Source organism: Equus quagga, chromosome 7 (genome assembly GCF_021613505.1).
Source record: "Equus quagga isolate Etosha38 chromosome 7, UCLA_HA_Equagga_1.0, whole genome shotgun sequence".
Lineage (NCBI taxonomy): Eukaryota > Metazoa > Chordata > Mammalia > Perissodactyla > Equidae > Equus > Equus quagga.
This window is the reverse complement of record NC_060273.1, coordinates 40,457,489-40,478,399: the sequence shown is the minus strand read 5'-3', so window position 1 is coordinate 40,478,399 and position 20,911 is coordinate 40,457,489.

Sequence of the window (20,911 nt, the reverse complement as noted above, 5' to 3'; positions counted from 1 at the left end):
AAAATGGATTAAAGAACAAGATCCAACAATTTGTTGCCTCCAGGAAACACACCTCAGCCCCAAGGACAAACACAGGCTCAGAGTGAAGGGGTGGAAGACAATACTCCAAGGTAATAGCAAACAAAAGAAAGCAGGTGTTGCAATACTTATATCAGACAAAACAGACTTCAAGATAAGGCAGGTAAAGAGGGACACAGAGGGACAATATATAATGATCAAAGGGACACTTCATCAAGAAGAAATAATGCTTATAAATGTCTATGCACCCAACACAGGAGCACCCAAGTTCATAAAGCAACTATTAACAAACTTAAAAGAAGATATCAAAAAGAACACAATAACAGTAGGGGACCTCAACACCCCACTCACATCAATGGACAGATCATCCAGACAGAAAATCAACAAGGAAACAGTGGAGCTAAATGAAAAGCTAAAACAGTTGGACTTAATAGACATATATAGAACACTCCATCCAAAAACAGCAGAATACATGTTCTCCTCAAGCATGCATGGAACATTCTCAAGGATAGAGCATATGTTGGGAAACAAGGTGAGCCTCTACAAATTTAAAAGAATTGAAATAATAACAAGCATCTTCTCTGATCATAATGCTATAAAGCTAGAAATTAATTACAAGAAAAAAGCTAAGAAAGGCACAAGGATATGGAGACTAAACAATATGCTATTGAACAAGCAATGGATCATTAAAGAAATTAAAGAAGAAATAAAAAAATACCTGGAGACAAATGAAAATGATAACATGCCATACCAACTCATACAGGATACAGCAAAAGCTGTATTAAGAGGAAAATTCATCGCAATACAGGCACGTCTTAACAAACAAGGAAAATCCCAAATCAGCAATCTTAAACAACACCTAACTGAATTAGAGAAAGAAGAACAAACAAAGCCCAAAGTCAGCATAAGGGGAGAAATAGTAAAAATCAGAGCAGAAATAAATGCGACCGAAACAAAAAAGGCAGTAGAAAGGATCAATGAAACAAAGAGCTGGTTCTTTGAGAAGATAAATAAAATTGACAAACCCCTAGCCAGACTTACAAAGAAAAAAAGAGAGAAAGCTCAAATAAACAAAATCAGAAATGAAAGAGGAGAAATAACAACAGACTCCACAGAAATACAACGGATTATAAGAGAATACTATGAAAAACTATATGCCAGCAAAATGGATAACCTAGAGGAAATGGATAAATTCTTGGACTCCTACAATCTCCCAAAGCTTAGTGAAGAAGAAGCAGACAATTTGAACAGACCAATCACAAGGAAAGAGATTGAAATAGCCATCAAAAGCATCCCAAAGAATAAAACCCCAGGACCAGATGGCTCTCCTGGGGAATTCTACCAAACTTTCAGAGAGGATTTAATACCTATCCTTTTCAAGCTATTCCAAAAAATTAGGGAGGATGGAACACTGCCTAACACATTCTATGAGGCCAACATCACGTGATACCAAAGCCTGACAAGGACAGCACGAAAAAGAAGAACTACAGGCCAATATCGCTGATGAACATAGATGCAAAAATTCTAAACAAAATTTTGGCAACCCGAATTCAGCAATTCATCAAAAGGATCATACATCATGATCGAGTGGGATTCATACCAGGGACACAGGGATGGTTCAACATCCGCAAATCAATCAACGTGATACACCACATCAACAAACTGAGGAATAAAAACCACATGATCATCTCAATAGAGGCAGAGAAAGCATTTGACAAGATCCAACAGCCATTTACGATAAAAACTCTGAACAAAATGGGGATAGAAGAGAACTACCTTAACATAAGAAAGGCCATATATGATAAACCCACAGCCAACATCATACTCAATGGGCAAAAACTGAGAGCCATCCCCCTGAAAACAGGAACAAGACAAGGATGCCCTCTATCACCACTCTTATTCAACATAGTACTGCAGGTTTTGGCCAGAGCAATTAGGCAAGAAAAAGGAATAAAAGGAATCCAAATAGGGAGAGAAGAGGTGAAACTCTTACTGTTTGCAGACGACATGATCTTGTATATAGAAAACCCCAAAGAATCCACTGGAAAACTTTTAGAAGTAATCAACAACTACAGCAAAGTTGCAGCATATAAAATCAATTTACATAAATCAGTAGCATTTCTATACTCTAATAATGAACTAACAGAAAAAGAACTCAAGAACACAATACCATTCACAATCGCAACAAAAAGAATAAAATACCTCGGGGTGAATTTAACTAAGGAAGTGAAAGATCTATACAACGAAAATTGCAAGCCTTTTCTGAAAGAAATGGATGACAACATAAACAGATGGAAAGACATTCCATGTACATGGATTAGAAGAATAAACATAGTTAAAATGTCCATTCTACCTAAAGCAATCTACAGATTCAATGCCATCCCAATCAGAATCCCAATGACATTCTTTACAGAATTAGAACAAAGAATCCTAAAATTCATATGGGGCAACAAAAGACCCCGAATTGCTAAAGCAATCCTGAGAAAAAGGAACACAGCTGGAGGCATCACAATCCCTGACTTCAAAACATACTACAAAGCTACAGTAATCGAAACAGCATGGTACTGGTACAAAAAACAGGTGCACAGATCAATGGAACAGAACTGAAAGCCCAGAAATAAAACCATACATGTGTGGACAGCTAATCTTTGACAAAGGAGCTGAGGGCATACAATGGAGAAAAGAAAGTCTTTTCAACAAATAGTGCTGGGAAAACTGGAAAGCCACATGTAAAAGCATGAAAATTGACCATTCTTTGTCACCATTCACCAAAATACACTCAAAATGGATCAAAGACCTAAAGGTGAGACCTGAAACCATAAGGCTTCTGGAAGAAAATGTAGGCAGTACACTCTTTGACATCAGTATTAAAAGGATCTTTTTGGACACCATGTCTTCTCAGACAAGGGAAACAATAGAAAGAATAAACAAATGGGACTTCATCAGACTAAAGAGCTTCTTCAAGGCAAAGGAAAACAGGATTGAAACAAAAAACAACCCATTAACTGGGAAAAAATATTTGCAAGTAATACATCCGACAAAGGCTTAATATCCATAATATATAAAGAACTCACACAACTCAACAACAAAACATCAAACAACCCAATCAAAAAATGGGCAGGAGACACAAACAGACATTTCTCCAAAGAAGATATATGGATGGCCAATAGACACATGAAAAGATGTTCATCATCGCTGATCATCAGGGAAATGCAAATCAAAACTACACTAAGATATCACCTTACACCCCTTAGAATGACAAAAATAACTAAAACAAATAGTAACAAATGTTGGAGAGGTTGTGGAGAAAAAGGAACCCTCATACACTGCTGGTGGGAATGCAAACTGGTGCAGCCACTATGGAAAACAGTATGGAGATTCCTCAAAAAATTAACGATAGAACTACCATATGACCCAGCTATCCCACTACTGGGTATCTATCCAAAGAACCTGAAATCAGCAATTCCAAAAGTCCCATGCACCCCTATGTTCACTGCAGCATTATTTACAATAGCCAAGATGTGGAAGCAACCTAAGTGCCCATCAACAGATGATTGGATAAAGAAGATGTGGTATATATACACAATGGAATACTACTCAACCATAAAAAAGGACAAAATCATCCTATTTGCAGCAACATGGATGGACCTTGAGGGAATTATGCTAAGTGAAATAAGCCAGATAGAGGAGGACAATCTCTGTATGACTCCACTCATATGAGGAATTTAAACATGTGGACAAAGAGAACAGATTAGTGGCTACCAGGGGAAAGGTGGGGTGGGGGGTGGGCACAATGGGTGAAGGGGTGCACCTACAACACGACTGACAGACAATAATGTACAACTGAAATTTCACAAGATTGTAACCTATTATTAACTAAAAAAAAAAAAAGATAATATGACACATATCACATTCTTTGTCTACAGGTAATAAAATTAGAAATCAATGACAGATAACCAAGATCTCCTCCTACATTTGGACCTTTTAAAACTTGCTTCAAAGTAGGAGGAATGGCGTCATGGAAGGCTGAAGAATGGCCCCCAAAGATGTCAGGTTCTAATCCTTGGAACCTAAATGGTATCTCATAGGGAAACAGGATCCCTGAAGATGTGATCAAGTTAACGATCTTGACACGGGGAGATTGCCCTGGATTACCCAGGTGGACCCTAAATGCAGTCACATGTATCCTCATGAAAGGAGGGCAGAGAGAGACAGAAGAGCAGGCAAGGTGACCAGGAGGCAATGGGATCAGAGTGATGCAGCCACAAGCCAAAGAATGCTGGTGACCACCAGGAGCTGGAAAAGGCAAGGAACGATGTCTCCCCTAGGGCGTCTGAAGGAGCATGGCCCCGCTGACATCCCGATTTCGCCCAGTGATTCTGATTTCAGACTTCCAGAGCTGTGAGAGAAAAATTGCGGCTGTTTTAAGCCACCAAAGTCTGGTAATTTGTTACAGCAGCTACAGGAAACTAACACAGACACTAAAGATAAGAACTGTAGGATGTGGCTATTAGAGTGTTTTTAAAATGTACAGTCACAAATACATGTGAAAATAAGATGTATTTAAAATAAGAAACAGTGAACTAATAATCTCAGAAACTTAGTGAAACAAAAACAGAGTGAATGCAAAGAAAAGTGAATGAAGGTAGTCACCAGAATAAGAGCAGAAACTAATGAACCCCACATAAATAAACAATAAAGAGCTACAAAAAGAAGCTTGTGAGGGGCTGGCCCCAGGGCCGAGTGGTTAAGTTCTCACGCTCCACTTTGTTGGCCCAGGTTTCGCTGGTTCAGATCCTGGGCGCGGACATGGCACCACTCGTCAGGTCATGCAGAGGCGGCATCCCACGTGCCACAACTAGAAGGACCCACAACTAAAATATACAACTAGGTACTGGGGGGATTTGGGGAGAAAAAGCAAAAAAAGAAAAAAAAAGATTGGCAACAGTTGTTAGCTCAGTTGCCAATCTTTATTAAAAAAAAAAAAGAAACTTGTGGCAAAATTATCAAGGAAAAAAAAGAGGTACAAATGAACACTTTACAGAAATGACAAAGAGGACAGAGAGATTTAAACTATCCATCATTTTCTAACAATATTTTAGACCCCAGGCGAAATAGTGAGTTTCCTAGAAAAATGCCAAGGATCAAAACTGACTCAAGACAACGTGGAAAACCACCAAAGAAACTAAATGCTATTTGAAATCTGCCTAAAATAATAACATTCACAACAGCTTTACAGATGACTTCTGCCCAACATTCAAGGAATTGCAGAAAAGTGTAATATACACTCTTCCAGAGAACAGAAAAAGAAAAAAACAAGAGGAACAGTGTCCACAAGTTCCATGAGGTTGGTGTTTGCTCAAAACAAAGCAAAGACAACAGGAGGAAGGAAAGTTAGAGGACCATCTTCCTCTGGATTACGGGGGTAAGCGTCAGAAAAAATCTCAGCCGATAGAATCCAATGGTATATACAAAAATAAATACAGTACAGCAAAACTGGGTTTGTTCCAAGAATGCAAGGTTTTTAACAATAAAAAATTAATTAAAACCTCAATAGATGAACAGGAAATCTTCCATACTTTTCAAAACCTATTCATGCTACGAACTCTTAGCAAATAATGAGTAGGAGGGAATTTTTTTAACCTGATACAGAGTATTTTCCAAAAACCTATAATAAATGTCATTTTCAAAAGAGAAATATTGAAAGCACCCCTTTAAAATTAGGAACAAGAAAAGCTTGTCTACTCTCACCACTTCCATTCAACGTTATATAGACACTCCTGGCCAGTACAGCAAAATGAGAAAAAAGGATGGCATTTGAATTAGAATAGGTCATGTTGGTTCACAATAAAAAAAAAAAAGAACTATATATGCCATCATCTATCATTGAGTCATTCCCTATTTATGGAAGACAACCGGATTTGAAAAATTACTTTAATTTGTTATTGGCATGTTTGAGCTTCTTAAAGAGAATTTTAAAGTTTTTCATGAGCGGTTTGTGGCCGACCTCAGAAGACAACAGAGCACATTTTCTATACACACACTTGCCCTGCTGTTAACTCAGCAGCTCTCAAGAAGGAACGCACGCGGGGGCCAGCCCTGTGGCCGAGTGGTTAAGTTCGAGCTCTCTGCTATGGCGGCCCAGGGTTTCACCAGTTCGGATCCTGAGCACGGACATGGCACTGTTCATCAGGCCATGCTGAGGCGGCATCCCACGTGCCACAACTAGAAGGACACACAGCTAAAATATACAACTATGTACTGGGGGGATTTGGGGAGAAAAAGCAGAAAGAAAAAAAAAATTGGCAACAGATGTTAGCTCAGGTGCCAACCTTAAAAAAAAAAGAAGGAACGCACCCTAAAAAAGGAAATGAGACAACTCTAAAAGCCTCATTAATTTGTATAAAACAACTGGCTCTGCTGAGGGCTCTGATGAAAAGACTTAGTAATTTGATCTCGTACATAAGTAGTATTTTTGCAGTGGAAATTACCATTAAAGTGATACGTGATTCCAACAAATACAACATAATTTTATTGTATTACAAAGTGCTGTATTGATTTGCCAAAATTTTGTAATTTGGAAAAGGAGTTACCTTCTTCAGATTTGCGAGAGTCTGTGTGAGTTAGGATGCTGTCTGACAGGCTGATCAGCTCACTGCAAACTGTGCCTTTCATTTTGCTGCACTCCAAACTTAAACAGAGGAACAGTTGTCCACGTCTTCTAACATTTTATATTTGCCTAACTTATAAAATTGCCCTATGTCAAAAATCACACTTCTATAATTGCTAAAGCATAAAATTACGTTTTGAAGCAATTGTGACCACAAACGATTCTTTTTAAAAGGAAATGTTCATCATTTGACTTATAAATCAACTACAGCAAAAATCCCAGGTACTTAACGCTTTTAGTCAGATGGTGCCACAGCCGGGAAGAAGAATCGACCCAAGGTAACCACTAAAGGCACGGCAGCGGTCTTATTTATGGAAAATCCTTGTCTCTGAATACCGAAGGTCAGGTGCCATCGGAAAAACGATACAGTAAATGACTTTTGTCCCATGTTTCAGGGCTCGTAGTTGACAACTGCTAAATAGTATTTCTGATAGTGACAATTGTTGCATACACAGTATTTTGGTAAAAAGCAATTTGCCTTTGCCTTTATTTTATAATGCTTAAGGTAAGTGACCAACTTGTCAGGCTTCCTATAAAAGAGAAAGTTAACATATGCATGTAAACTGCAGAAATAGTGTACTAAACTATTTGAAAATTAGTGTTTTTTTCTATTTAAATGATTGTCAACGAAAACCCCGTGATAATCTCAATAGATGAGAAAAAAGCAGCTGACAAAATTTAAAAGCCTTTCATGATAAAACCACTCAACAAACTAGGAACAGAAGGAAACTTCTTCAACGTGATAAAGGGCGTCTACGAATAACCCACCGCTTGACATCGTCCATAATGGTGAAAGACTGAAAGCTTTGTAAGACCAGCAGCAAGACAGGTTTGCTCTCGCCGCTTTGGTTCAACCTTGTACTGGAGGGTCTAGGCAGAGCAATTAGGGAAGAAAAGCATATAAAGGCATCCAGACTGGAACGGAAAATTAAAACCATCTGTACTTGCAGATGACAGGATCTTGTATGTAGAAAATCCGAAGAAATCCACAGAAAATTAGCAGAGCTAATACAAGAGTTGAGCAAGGATACAAGATTAACGTACAAAAATCAACTGTATTTGTATTTGCTAGCGAAGAATGATCCAAAAGGAAATTAACAATTTTATTAAAAGAACAAAATCCTTAGGAATACATTTAAAAAAAGAAGTGCAAGGTTTATACACTGAAAACTACAAAATGTCATTGAAAGAAATTTGAGACCTAAATCAATAGAAAGACATATCTGTGGATTGGAAGAGGTGACATCATTAAGATGCTAGTGGTCCAATCTTCTTCAGTTGACCTGCAGATTCAAAGCACTCCCTATCAAACACCCCAGTTGGCTCTTTTTTTCAGAAATGGACAAGCTGTTCTTAAAATTCACATGCAAATTCAAGAGATCTTGAATAGCCAAAACAATTTTGGAAAACGAACAAAGTTGGAGAGCTCACACTTCCCGATTTCAAAGTTTACTACAAAGCTACAGTGATGATGGACGGCATAAAGACAAACATATTAATCAATAGAATAGAATGGAAAGTTCAGAAATAAACTCATACATTTATGGCCACCTGATTTTCGACAAGGGTGCCAAAATCATTCCTTGGGGAAAGAACCATCTCTTCACCACATGGTGCTAGGACCTCTGACCATCCACATGCCACAGAATGAAGCTGCACCCCTGCCTCACATTAGATGCAAAAATTAACTCACACTGAGTCACAGACCTAAACGTAAGATCTGAAACCGTGAAACTCAGAAGAATGCATAGGTGTAAATCTTTTTGACCTTAAATGAGGCAATGGCTTCTTAGATGACACCTGAAGCATAGGCAGAAAAAAAAGACAAATTGAACTTCATCAAAATTAAAAACCGTGCCTCAAAGGACACCATCAAGAAAGCAAAAAGACAACCCACAGAATGGGAGAAAATATGTACAGATCATATATCTGATGAGGATTTAGTAAACAGACTATATAAACAACTTACACTTCAATGATCAAAAGACAAATAGCCCAATTAAAAAATGGGCAAAAGATCTGAATATATTTTTCTCCAGAGAAGATATGCAAGTGACCAATAAACACATGAAAAGGTGCTCAACATCATTAGCCATTAAGGAAATGCAAATTAAAACCATAATAAGATACCATGTCACACTTACTAGGATGTCTACAATAAAAAAGACATAAGTGTTGGTGAATATATGAAGAAATTAAATCCCTCAAACATGGCTGGTGGGAATGTAAAATGGCTCAGCTATTTCAGAAAAGAGTTTAGCAGTTCCTCGAAAAGTTAGAGTGACCGCATGACCCAGCAATTCCACTCTTAGATACATACCAAAGAGTATGAAATTGAATGTACATACAAAAACTGATAACAAATGCTCATAGCAGTATTATTCATAATAATCAAAAGATGGAATCAATCTAAATGTCTATCAATTCATGAGTGGATTAAAAAATGCAGTATATACATACGAGGGAACATTACGCAGCCATAAAAAGGAATGAAGTACTGATACACGCTACAACATGGATGAACCTTGAAAATATCATGCTAAAGGGAAGCCAGACACAAAGGGCCACATATTGTGTGATTCCATTTATATGGAATGTCCAGAATAGGCAAACCTATAGAGACAGAAAGTGGATTGGTGCTTCTCAGAGGCTGTGGAGAGGGGCAAGAGGGAGTGTCTATTAGTGTGTATGGGGTGTTTTTTAGGGCTGATGAAAATGTTCTATAGTAGAGAATGCTGGTGGTTGTATGACCTTGTAAATATACTAAAAACCACTTGATTGTAAAAGGATGAATTTTATGGTATGTGAGTTATATCATAGTAAAAAAATACATGTAAAATATTGTTTAGCTTAAGACTTATTAGTCCATTTGTAAAAGCAGCTCAAATACATTAAGTATTTGAATTTTTTTGGGAACAGGAGATTGGTTTTACAACCAAAACAAAATTTCAACTGAGAAGAATATGGGTAAATATTTATATTTGAAAAAATTTTGGTTTGTAGAGTATGTGTAAGGTAAATTTGTTCTTAAAAAAGTGTTATGTTCTAAGATTATTTATTTCTTAAAAACAAGTAAATAGGTCGAGTAACCTAAAAATCCTAGCGCCTCCACTTCCTTTGGAATTTTTCTGAGTATGTGGCAAGGAAATTGAGGCTACAAAGCAGAAAGTTGGCACAGTCTCATGGTGCTTAGGTTCTAGGAAACTACTGGAGTTAATACTCCAGTGAATAAAAGTGAAGCAAAACTAACTAAGGCTGCACTTCCACCCCTTCTGAGTTCAAATCCTGACGGGATCAAAGAGATCAGCCCCTCTGTGACGGCACCGAAAGTCGGGGTTTGGGCTGAGGGCAGAGGGCTCTCCTTAATCCTATTTGAAACGAGAGGTCAACTCAATGCAACTAAAGCTGCAGACCATCCTCAGATCATTTGGGAGAATTACGATGACCAACTCCTAACTCTAACCTCCCAACAGAGGAAAGGGATTGCATCCTCTGGGAACAAACGAACACAACAAAAATATTATACATTAGTCTCTGCTTTTCTTTTATATATAATGTCCAGAACAAATAAAAAATTATGAGAAATACATACAAAGCAGGGAAATATGACTTATACTCGAGAAAACAAAACAAAAAATAGTCACTAGAAGTAGACTCACAGATGATATAACAAATAAGGAATTAAACACAATTATAAATGCATTTTTAAATTTATAGGAAAAGATGAGTAAAATGGGTGGAAATGGAGAATTTCAGGACAAAAATGATCTCTTTTTAAAAATTGAAAATTCAAGAACTAAAATTATAATGCTTGAGATAAAAATTTGTTGGATGAGTTTAAAAACAAATTGGACAGAGCATTGAACAGAATCATTGGACAGAAGGACAGAAGCACTGAGCCTGAAGAAGATCAATGGAAATTATTTTTTAAAAAAAGCACTGACAATGTCAGAGACATGGGACCATATTGAAGAGTCTCACATATGTGTAAGCTCTTTTGGTGTTGTCCCACAGGTCTCTGAGGCTCTGCTCATTTTTTTTAAATGTGTTATCTTTGTGATTTTCAAATTGGATAATTTCTACTGATGTATCTTCAAGTGCACTGATTTTCTCCTGTCATCTCCATTCTGCTATTAAGCCCATCTGGTGAAGTTTTTATTGCAGATATTTTATTCTTAAGTTCTAGAATTTCCATTTGCTTCTTTGTAAGTTTCCATTTCTCTTTTAAGATTACTTATCTTTTAATTCATTGTGAAAATATTTTCTTTTACCTCATTGGTATAGTTAAAATAGATACTTTAAAATAAAATACTATAGTGTTAATGTCAACATTTGGGTCATCTTAGGATTGGGTTTGGATGATTTTCTTTTCTCTTGAGATTGGTCAAGAAATTCTCATGAGATTGGTCACGTTTTCCAGTTTGTTGTATGTTGAGGATTTTGGAGTTTGTCCTGGACCTCAAGAATATTATGTTAGAGCAATTATAGGTCCTTTTATATCATTCTGTGTTGATTTTTTTTTTCAGCAGGCAATTAACTTGGTGGACTCAAATGCAAACTCCATCTTTTGTGCAGTAGCTCAAATTTCAGTTCAGTTCTTTTAGCTGCCTTGAGTCTGCCCTTGCATGCACGGCGTAGGGTCAGCCAGAGACTTGGGCAAACTTGTACTAGAATCTGGGACTCCTCTGGCTCTCCTCTTTCCATGATTCCCTTTTACTTTCCATCAGCTGTGCTTGTCCTAAATACTGTCCTCTGGTTCTTCAAGCCAGAAGTATTAATTTTAGATTGGACAGAGTATTTACTGTACGACACTGACTTTGTCTTGACCTCAGGCTAAAAGCTATAAAAGTGGGACACTCACACTGTGCCAGTCCCTTCTTCCAGTTTTCAACTCTCCTTCCGAATCTGCCTTTGCTCATTCTCCAGTGCCTGCATACCATTTACAAAATTTGTCTAGAGCTTACATTTGTTATCTGTGAGAGGGCCAGGTTTGTCAGACGCTTACTTGACCATACTGGAAGTGAAACCAAATCTGCCAAGTTCAATGAGAAGGATTGACCCATAGATTCAAAAAACTTCATGAAGCCTAAACTGAATGAATACAAAGAAAATCACACTGGGGGCTGGCCCCAAGGCTGAGTGGTTAAGTTCGTGTGCTCTGCTTTGGGGGCCTGGGGCTTGCAGGTTCAGACTGTGGATGCAGACCTACACACCACTCATCAAGCCATGCTGTGGTGGCATCCCACATAGAAGAGCTAGACTGACTTGCAACTAGGATATACAAGTATGCCCTGGGGCTTTGGGGAGAAGGAAAAATAAAAAAAAGAGGAAGATTGGCAACAGATGTTAGCTCACGGCCAATCTTCCTCACCAAAAAAGCATACTTTAAAAAAAAAATTTGCTGAGCATGAGCTGAAAAAAAGGGCTGAAAAAATAATAAAAAAGAAAATCACACCTAAGCAAACTAGAGTCAAGCTGCTGAAAACCAAAGATAAAGAGAAAACCATAAAAGGAGACAAAGAAAGAAGACACAATACACAAGGGAACAATAATGGCTAACACCTAATCAGAAACGCTGGAAGCCAGAAGATAATTGAAAGTCACATGAAAAGGCTGAAAATTCAACCTGTTGTCCTAGAATTCCATACCCAGTGAAAACAGCCTTCAAAAATGAAGGTCAAACAAAGACTTTTTTGATAAACAAAAGTAGAGAGAATGTGTGTCTAGCAGACATGCACCATGAAATTGCAATAGGATGTTTGTCAGAGGGGAAACGAGGCCAGACAGAGACTCAGACCTAAAGAAGAAACAGAGAGCACCACAACTGTTACTACGTAGGTAAAAATAAAGACTAATTTTTTTCTTAATTTATTTAAGAAAATTGGTGGTGGTTTAAAGGAAAAACCCCCAACCAAACAACACAAAGCTCACAATGTAGGTTTGTAGCACATGCAGAAGTAGAGCGTAGCACAATGACAGCACAGAGGATGGAGGAGGGCAACGGAGTCACATTGTTGAGAGGTGCTTGTATCGCGTGTGAAGTGGTTAACACTAAGTCAAGGCAAACTAAGTTAAGGGTTAGTTTTGTAATTTCTAGAGGAATCAATAAAACATACAAAGAGGGATAACTAAAAAGCTAAAGGTGGAGATGAAATGGAATTCTAAAGAACAAAGAACTCAATCCAAAAGAAGGCAGAAAAGAAAGAACACAGGAACAAAGATGGATAATTAGAAAATGAAAGCAGTAATTACCACATTAAAATTATATTAAATGTAAATGAACAAAACATTATTAAAGGTAAAGTTTATAAGATTGAATAACAAAACAAGACCAAATCACATGCTCTTTTCAAGAGATGCAGTTTAAATATAAGGACACAGATAAGTTGGAAAAAGGATGCATAAAGATATACCAGGCAGGGGCAACCCCGTGGCCAAGTGGTTGGGTTCGTGAGCTCTGCTTTGGCGGCCCAGGGTTTTGCAGTTCGGTCCTGGGCACGGACCTGGCACTGCTCATCAGGCCATGCTGAGGTGGTGTCCCACCTAGCAGAACTAGAAGGACCTATAGCTGGAATATACAACTAGGTACTGGGGGGCTTTGGGGACAAGAAAAAAAAAGAGGACGATTGGCAACAGATGGTAGCTCAGGGCCGATCTTAAAAAAAAAAAAAGATATGCCAGGCAACCACTAACCATAAGGAAGGTGGAATGGCTACATTAATATCGGAGATAAAGAAGGACATTTCATGATGATGAAAGGGTCAATGCATCAAGAAGACATAGCAATCCTAAATATGTAGGCACCTAATAACAGAGCTGCAAAATAGAAGAAGCAGGGAAAGGATAGTGTTTGCAACAAATAGTGCTAGAACAATTTGCTATACAAATGCCAAAAATGAACCTCATTACTAAACTCATACCCTAATAAGAAATTAGGTCAAAGGGGATCACTGGCCTCAATGTAAGAGCTAAAACTATAAAAGTTCTAGAAGAAAATACAGAAAAAACCTTTTTGACCTTAGGATAAGCAAATATTTCTTATCACACAAAAAGCACAAACTGTAAAAGGAAAAAACTGCTAAACTGGACTACAACAAAATTAAGGGCTTCTGGTTTTCAAAAGATACAGCTCATAAAATGAAAACCATGTCACAAACTGGGAAAAAATATTTGTAAAACACATCTGATAAAAGGCTTGAACCCAGAATATATAAAGGACTCTTACAACTCAATAATAGGAAGAACAAAGCCAATAAGAAATGGTAAAAGTTTTGAACAGATACTTTATCAAAGAAAATATATGAATGGTAAACAAATGAGAAGACGCCTAACATAACTGGTCACTAGAGAAATGCATACTGATTCACAATGAGATACCAATGGCTAAACAAGATTGATGATGCCTACTGCTGTTGCGGACGCAGAGAAACTAGAACTCTCAGACATTGCTGGTGGAAATGAACAGTGGTATAGCCGCTTTGTCAGTTTTCTACAAAGTTACGCACACACTTACCATATGACCCAGAAATTCCACTCCTGGGTATTTATTCAATATAAATGAAAACATATGTCCTTACAATGATTCGTATATGAATGTGTAATAGCCCAAAACTAGGAACGGCCAAAATGTCCATTAACGGAAGAATGTATAGACAAATTGTAGTATAGTCATACAATGGGATACAAATGAGCAATAAAAAGAACAAAATACAAGAATACTCAACAATATGGACACATCTGGAAAGAATTAGGTTGATCAAAGAAACCAGGCATAAAAAGAGTATATGCTGTATGATTCTGTTTATTTGAAGTTTAAGAGCGGGAAACGTGTCGTAGGGTGATAGAAATCACCACAATCATTGCCTGGGGGCGGTAGTGGTGGCGATGGATGGGCAGGGCTTCAAGGAAACTTTCCAGGGATATGGGAATGTTCTGTATCTAGATTGGCGTGGTGGTTACATGGGTGTATACATTTACTACAGTTCTTCTAACTGTGTGCTTAAGATTGACGCATTTCACTGTGTGTAAATTTTATCTAAAAATTGTCTTGGCCGTTCATTTTCCATATTTTATGTTTTAGGCTCATTAGGTTTCTTCCTCTTTTTCAGTGCTAACTAATGGAATTCTGGAGAGTAGGCTGGAAAATGCTAATAAAGAAAATCTTAGAAAGAGAAGTATATAATATATGCTCTTGTCCCACAGCCACAGACATGCAGGCATCGTTGAGTATCATAAAGCTACTTCTGACAAAGTGGGAAAGCATCAGTTCTTCGCTCCTGTCTGATGTGAGTGTGCACGTGCAGACTCCTCTTCTAGAAGTGGTGTTTGTTCAAATGAGTCTTTCAAGACAAACAGACTTCAGGGTTTTTTACTATACTCCCTGAATTGTAATCAATATCCCTAAAAATCTGCTTTCTTGTTATCGCATGTAATAATTTTTTGCCCTTGTAATAATGTTTCATTTTATGTATGTTTTCTGAAAGATATAAGTAATTAAGATTCTTTTCATTAAACCAGGAAAGGATCATGGCACTTTTTTCCTTTCCCTACCTGCAAAAATGAAACTCTAAATCAATTGGATTTCTTATTCAAACAGAGGGTTGTAGAGTCTGAGTCTCATTTAAATTTATAGGGCTAAGGAGTGGAAACAGTCAGGGGTGGATGGACTGGTTTGATGGAGTGGTCAAAAGGTTAACACAGAGAGTAAATGTGGAATGATTTCATTATTGAATGATTAATTTAGCTGCCCATCTGCAGAGTAAGATGGCAGCTTGGAGTCTTAGATCTTGTAAATTCAATTATGAATTATTTTATTCATTAATTTATCCAGAAAGTATTTCAACCCCATTTCTGGTACCAAGCATTATATCAATCAGGGACCAGTCAGGAAATGGAAAACAAAATTTATAATTTACCAGGACCTAGCAGCTTTAAGTTGTATCTCCATGCAGCTGGTATCCAGAACCCTGGGGAAATCTGAGGACAGGGTGCCCTTGGGTGACGCCCAGACTATTGAGGAGGTGGTGGCCTGCGACTGGTGCTCGGCATCTGCAGAGGGGCGCCATGGCCAGCCAGGCTATGTGTGCTGCAAGTAGTTGGCGGCAGAAGCCAAATGTTTGCTGCTGCTTGAGAAATACAGATGAACCCTGGAAAACTGGAAGCAAGTCCTCTCTCCCCTTTGTCCATGGTCCAAGGTCCCTTTAGTGCTTCCCAGTGTCAGAAGTTTGTAGGAAGCCAGCTGGCAAGAGAAATAAATCTTCAAAGGTGGGATTGTGAAATTGATTTGGTGATGTCTTTTTTTTTTAAAAGATTTTTTTTTCCTGTTTCTCCCAAAGCCCCCCAGTACATAATTGTGTATTTTTAGTTGTGGGTCCTTCTAGTTGTGGCATGTGGGACACCGCCTCAGCATGGCTTGACGAGTGGTGCCATGTCTGTGCCCAGGATTCAAACTGGTGAAACCCTGGGCCGCCGAAGCAGAGCGCTCGAACTTAACCACTCAGCCACGGGGCTGGTCCTCTTTTCTTATAAACGTTTTATACTTTTACATTTAGATCTATGATCCATTTTGCGTTAATTTTTCTATGAAGTTTGAGGTTTAGGTTCGGATTTCATTTATTTATTAGCATACATGGAAGGCCAATTGTTCTATCACTATTTGTTATAAAGACTATCTTTTTTTTTTTAAAGATTTTATTTTTTCTTTTTTCTCCCCAAAGCCCTCTGGTACATAGTTGTATATTTTCAGTTGTGGGTCCTTCTGGTTGTGGCATGTGGGATGCCGCCTCAGCATGGCTTGATGAGCAGTGCCATGTCCCGGCCCAGGATCCGAATCGGCGAAACCCTGGGCCGCTGAAGCAGAGCACATAAACTTAGGTACTCGGCCATGGGGCCCGCCCCAAGACTATCCTTTCTTTATTGCTTTGCATCTTTCTCAAAAAGCAATTGGCCATATAAATGTGGGTCTATTTCTGGGCTCCCTTCTATTCCATTGGCGTATGTGTCTCTCTCTTCACCAGGATCACTGCAGTTCCATAGTAGATCTTGAAATTGAGTAGTGTCTTCCAACTTTTTCTTTTTTCAAAATTATTTTAGCTTTTCTAGTCCCTTTGTCTTTCCATATAAATTTTAGAATCAGCACATCTATTTCTAAAAAAAAACCTTTTTGGATTTTATTGGAATTGTGTGAAGTCAATAGCTCATTTTGGGAAGAATGAACAACTGCGCTGAGTCACTCCGGTCATGAACATGACGTCTGTCCACGTATTTAGGTCTTCTTTGATTTCTTCCCTCAGCATTTGAGAGTTTTCAGCATCCAGATCTTACACATATTTTGTTGGATTTATTTTTTGGGGGGAACTATCGTAAACGGTACTTGAAAAATATTTTGGCTTCCAGTTGTTCATTGGTGGTATGCAGAAATGCAACTGATTTTTTGGGCTGATTTTGTATCTTCTGACTTTGCTAAACTTAGTTATTAGTTGTTTTTTTTTTTTTTTTGTAGATCATTAGGATTGTCTACACAGATAATCACGTCTTCCGAAATAGGAACAGTTTTACTTCTTCCTTCCCAACTGTACATAGTTTGCTTCCTGTTTCCTCGTCTCCTGCAATGACCAGGACTTCCAGGACAGTGCCCAACAGGAGTGGTGAGGCGGGGCCTCCTTGTTTTTGTCCCCATCTCAGGAAGAAAGCACACATTATTTCACTATTATGTTGTGGGTTTTTTGTAGCTGCCTTTAATCAGTTTAACAAAGTCACTTTCTAGTTTTAGTTTTCTGAGTTTTTTTAAAACCGGGAATGGATGTTGAATTTTTGTCAGATGCTTTCAGCATCATTTGCTATGACCTGGTAATATGATGGATTATAGTGACTGACTTTAAGAATTGAGATAGTTCCTATACCTTAAAATTCACCATTTTACAGTGTATAATTCAGTGGGTTTTAGTATGTTTGCAGAATTGTGCAACCATCAGCACTAATTCTAGAACATTTTCTCTGCCCCCCAAATAAACTTCATACCCATTAGCAGTCACTCCCCAGCCTCCCTTCCCCCTACTAATCCTCTTTCTGTCTCTGTAGATTTGCGTGTTCTGGACATTTCATGTACACAGAACCACCAGCATATGACCTTTTATGTCTGGCTTCTTTCTCTCAGCACAGTGTTTTCCAGGTTCATCCATCTTGCGGCATGTGTCAGAACTCCATTCCTTTTTATGGCTGAATAATATTCCATTGTATGGATACACAGCAGATTTTGTTTCTTCATTCAGCAGTTGATGGCTATTTGGGTTGTTTACAACTTTTTGGCTATTATGAATAATGCTTCTGTGAGCATTCCTGTATAAGTTTCTGTGTGTACATATGTTTGCATTTCTTCTGTTTATATATCTCACAGTGGAATTGCTGGATAATATGGTAACTCAATGTTTAACATTTTGAGGAACTACAAAACTATTTTGTATGGTGGCTGCACCATTTTACATTCCCATTAGCAGAGAATGAGGGCTCCAATTTCTCCACATCCTTGCTAACTCTTTCTTTTTTAAAATTATGGCCATCCTTGTGAATGTAAAGTGGTATCTTACTGTGGTTTTCCATGAATTGATTTTTAAAATATTCAAACACTATTACATTCCTGGGATAAACCCTACTTGGCCACAGTACATTATCCTTTTTAGATATTGCCAGATTCTATTTGCTAATAAAGATTTTTGCTTTTATATTCTTAAATGATATTGGTAACTTTTCTTTTCTTGTATTGTATTCCATTTTGGTAAGAGGGTAATACTGACCTCATAAAGTGAGTTAAGAAGTGTTCTTTACTATTTTCTGGAAAAGGTTGTGTAGAATTGATGTTTTTCCTCCTTTATTTATTTAAAATTTTTTTTCCAAGGAAGATTAGCCCTGAGCTAACATCTGCCAGTCCTCCCCTTTTTGTTGAGGAAGACTGGCCCTGAGCTAACATCCGTGCCCATCTTCCTCTACTTTATACATGGGACACCTACCACAGCATGGTGTGCTGAGTGGTGCCATGTCCGCACCCGGGATCTGAACCGGTGAATCCCGGGCCGCCGAGAAGTGGAACGTGCGAACTTAACCGCTGCGCCACCGGGCCGGCCCTGTTTTTCCTTCTTTAAATTGGCCAGTGACACCATCTGGGCCTGAAGTTTTCTTTTTCTGAGGGTTTTAAACTACAAATTCAATTCACTTAGTAAATAAATGATTAGTCCTATTTTCTATTTATTCTCGAGTCACTTTTGGTTGTTTGCGTCTTTTAAGCCATCAGTCCATTTCATCAAAATTCAAAGCCTTTGTACCTCAGAGGCCACTATCAAGAAAGTGAGAAGACAACCCACAGAATGGGAGAAAATATTCGCAAATCATATATATGATAAGGGTCTTGTATCCAGAATATTTAAAGAACTCCTACAACTCAATAGCAAAAAGGTAAATAGCCCAATTTAAAAGTGGGCAAAAGACTTGAATGGACATTTCTCCAAAGAAGATACCCAAATGGCCAATAAGCACATGAGAACGTGCTCAGCATCATTAGTCACTAGGGAAACACAAATCAGAACCACAGTGAGATACCACTTCACACCCACAAGGATGGCTATAACAAAAATGACAGACCATAGTAAGTGTTAGTGAGGACGTGAACTGAAAGCCCCATACATTGCTGGTAGGAATGTAAAATGGTGCAGCCAATGCAGAAAACAATTTGGAAGTTCCTCAAAATGCTAAGCATAGAGTTACTGCTCACAGGTATGTAACCAAGTGAAATGAAAACATACATTTACACACCACCTTGTACCCCACTCTTCACAGTAGCATTATTGATAGTAGCCAAAAAGTGGAAACTGATCACATCTCAACTGATGAATGGATAAGTAGTGGTATATCCATACAGTGGAATATTATTCTACACAAAAAGGAATGAAGCGCCGATGCATGCTATGGCATGGACGAACCTCGGAAACATACTAACTGAAAGACGCCAGTCTCAGAAGACTACATAGTGTATAGCCCAAACATACCTACATCTACGAAGTAGATGCGGGGCTGCCTAGGGCTGGGCTGGGGTGCAACAGGGAGTGACTGCTAATGGGCACAGGGATTCCTTTCAGGGTGATGAGATGTTCTAAAATTGTGGCGATGGTTGCACAACTCTGTGAATACATTAGAAACTACTGAATTTTATCCTTTTAGTAGGTGGCATATCTCATTATAAGTTTTAGAAAATCAGTAATGACATCATAACCAGTTGTAAAAACAAAGACTATAAGAATTCTGCATATTTTCTTCTTTGCTTACGTGTCTATCAACTAGTCCTTCCTTCCTTCTACTTCCCTTACTTTATGTAAAAGTATTGAGGACGATTTAAGTCTCTAAGGTACAGAATCTTCAAGTGGGGTCCTGCCTGCAATGAATGGAGTAATGGATACGACTCCTCTAGAACTTCGCTGTCCCTCCCTTTTAGGGAGAGATGACACATCCGTGTACAAGGACACTTGTCCCTTGTTAGGTGGAAGCATGAAACTGTTCAAGTTGTATGGAAATCAAATATGGTAGAAAGGCGTGTATGGGTGACAAGCAGCCAAAGGGGTGGACTGTGCTGGTCGCTTATTGCATCTCAGCTCAAGCCCACCCCATCTTTTGTTCTGTGATGCTGTTGCTGGACTGCTGAAAACTATATTTCCCAGACATCCTTGCTAGCTGGCTTCCTGTTAAGGTCAGCCTGCTAACAGGGGCCAGCTGAGGGTGACAGGAAAGTGAAAGAAGGGAGGGGACTTCCCGGTAGTCAGCAGTAGCAGACATTTAGCTCCAGCACTCACTGTTTTTGCACCTACCTTAGTAGTTCCAGCACCACCTGCTTAGACTCCAGTCCTTCCCCCCAACACACATCAAAAATCCAAGCACTGGTCCCATGGGGCTCCTCCCTCAGCTTCCAAGACGATCCCGTGATCCCTCCTGGTCCTGATACTTGTCGCCTTGTGTAGTCCCCTCCCACATTGCATCAAGGTCGGCCCACATGACCAATGGAATATGGTGGAAGTGATGCTGTGTGACCTCTGAGAAGAGGTCATAAAAGGCAGTGGAGCGCTCTGCTCTGCTGTCTTGTGATGCTCACCCTAGAGGATGCTGTGAGGACACTCAAAGAGCCCCGTGGAGAGGCCTCTCAGAGGGACTGAGGCCGCTTATTAACAGGCAGCATCAACTTGC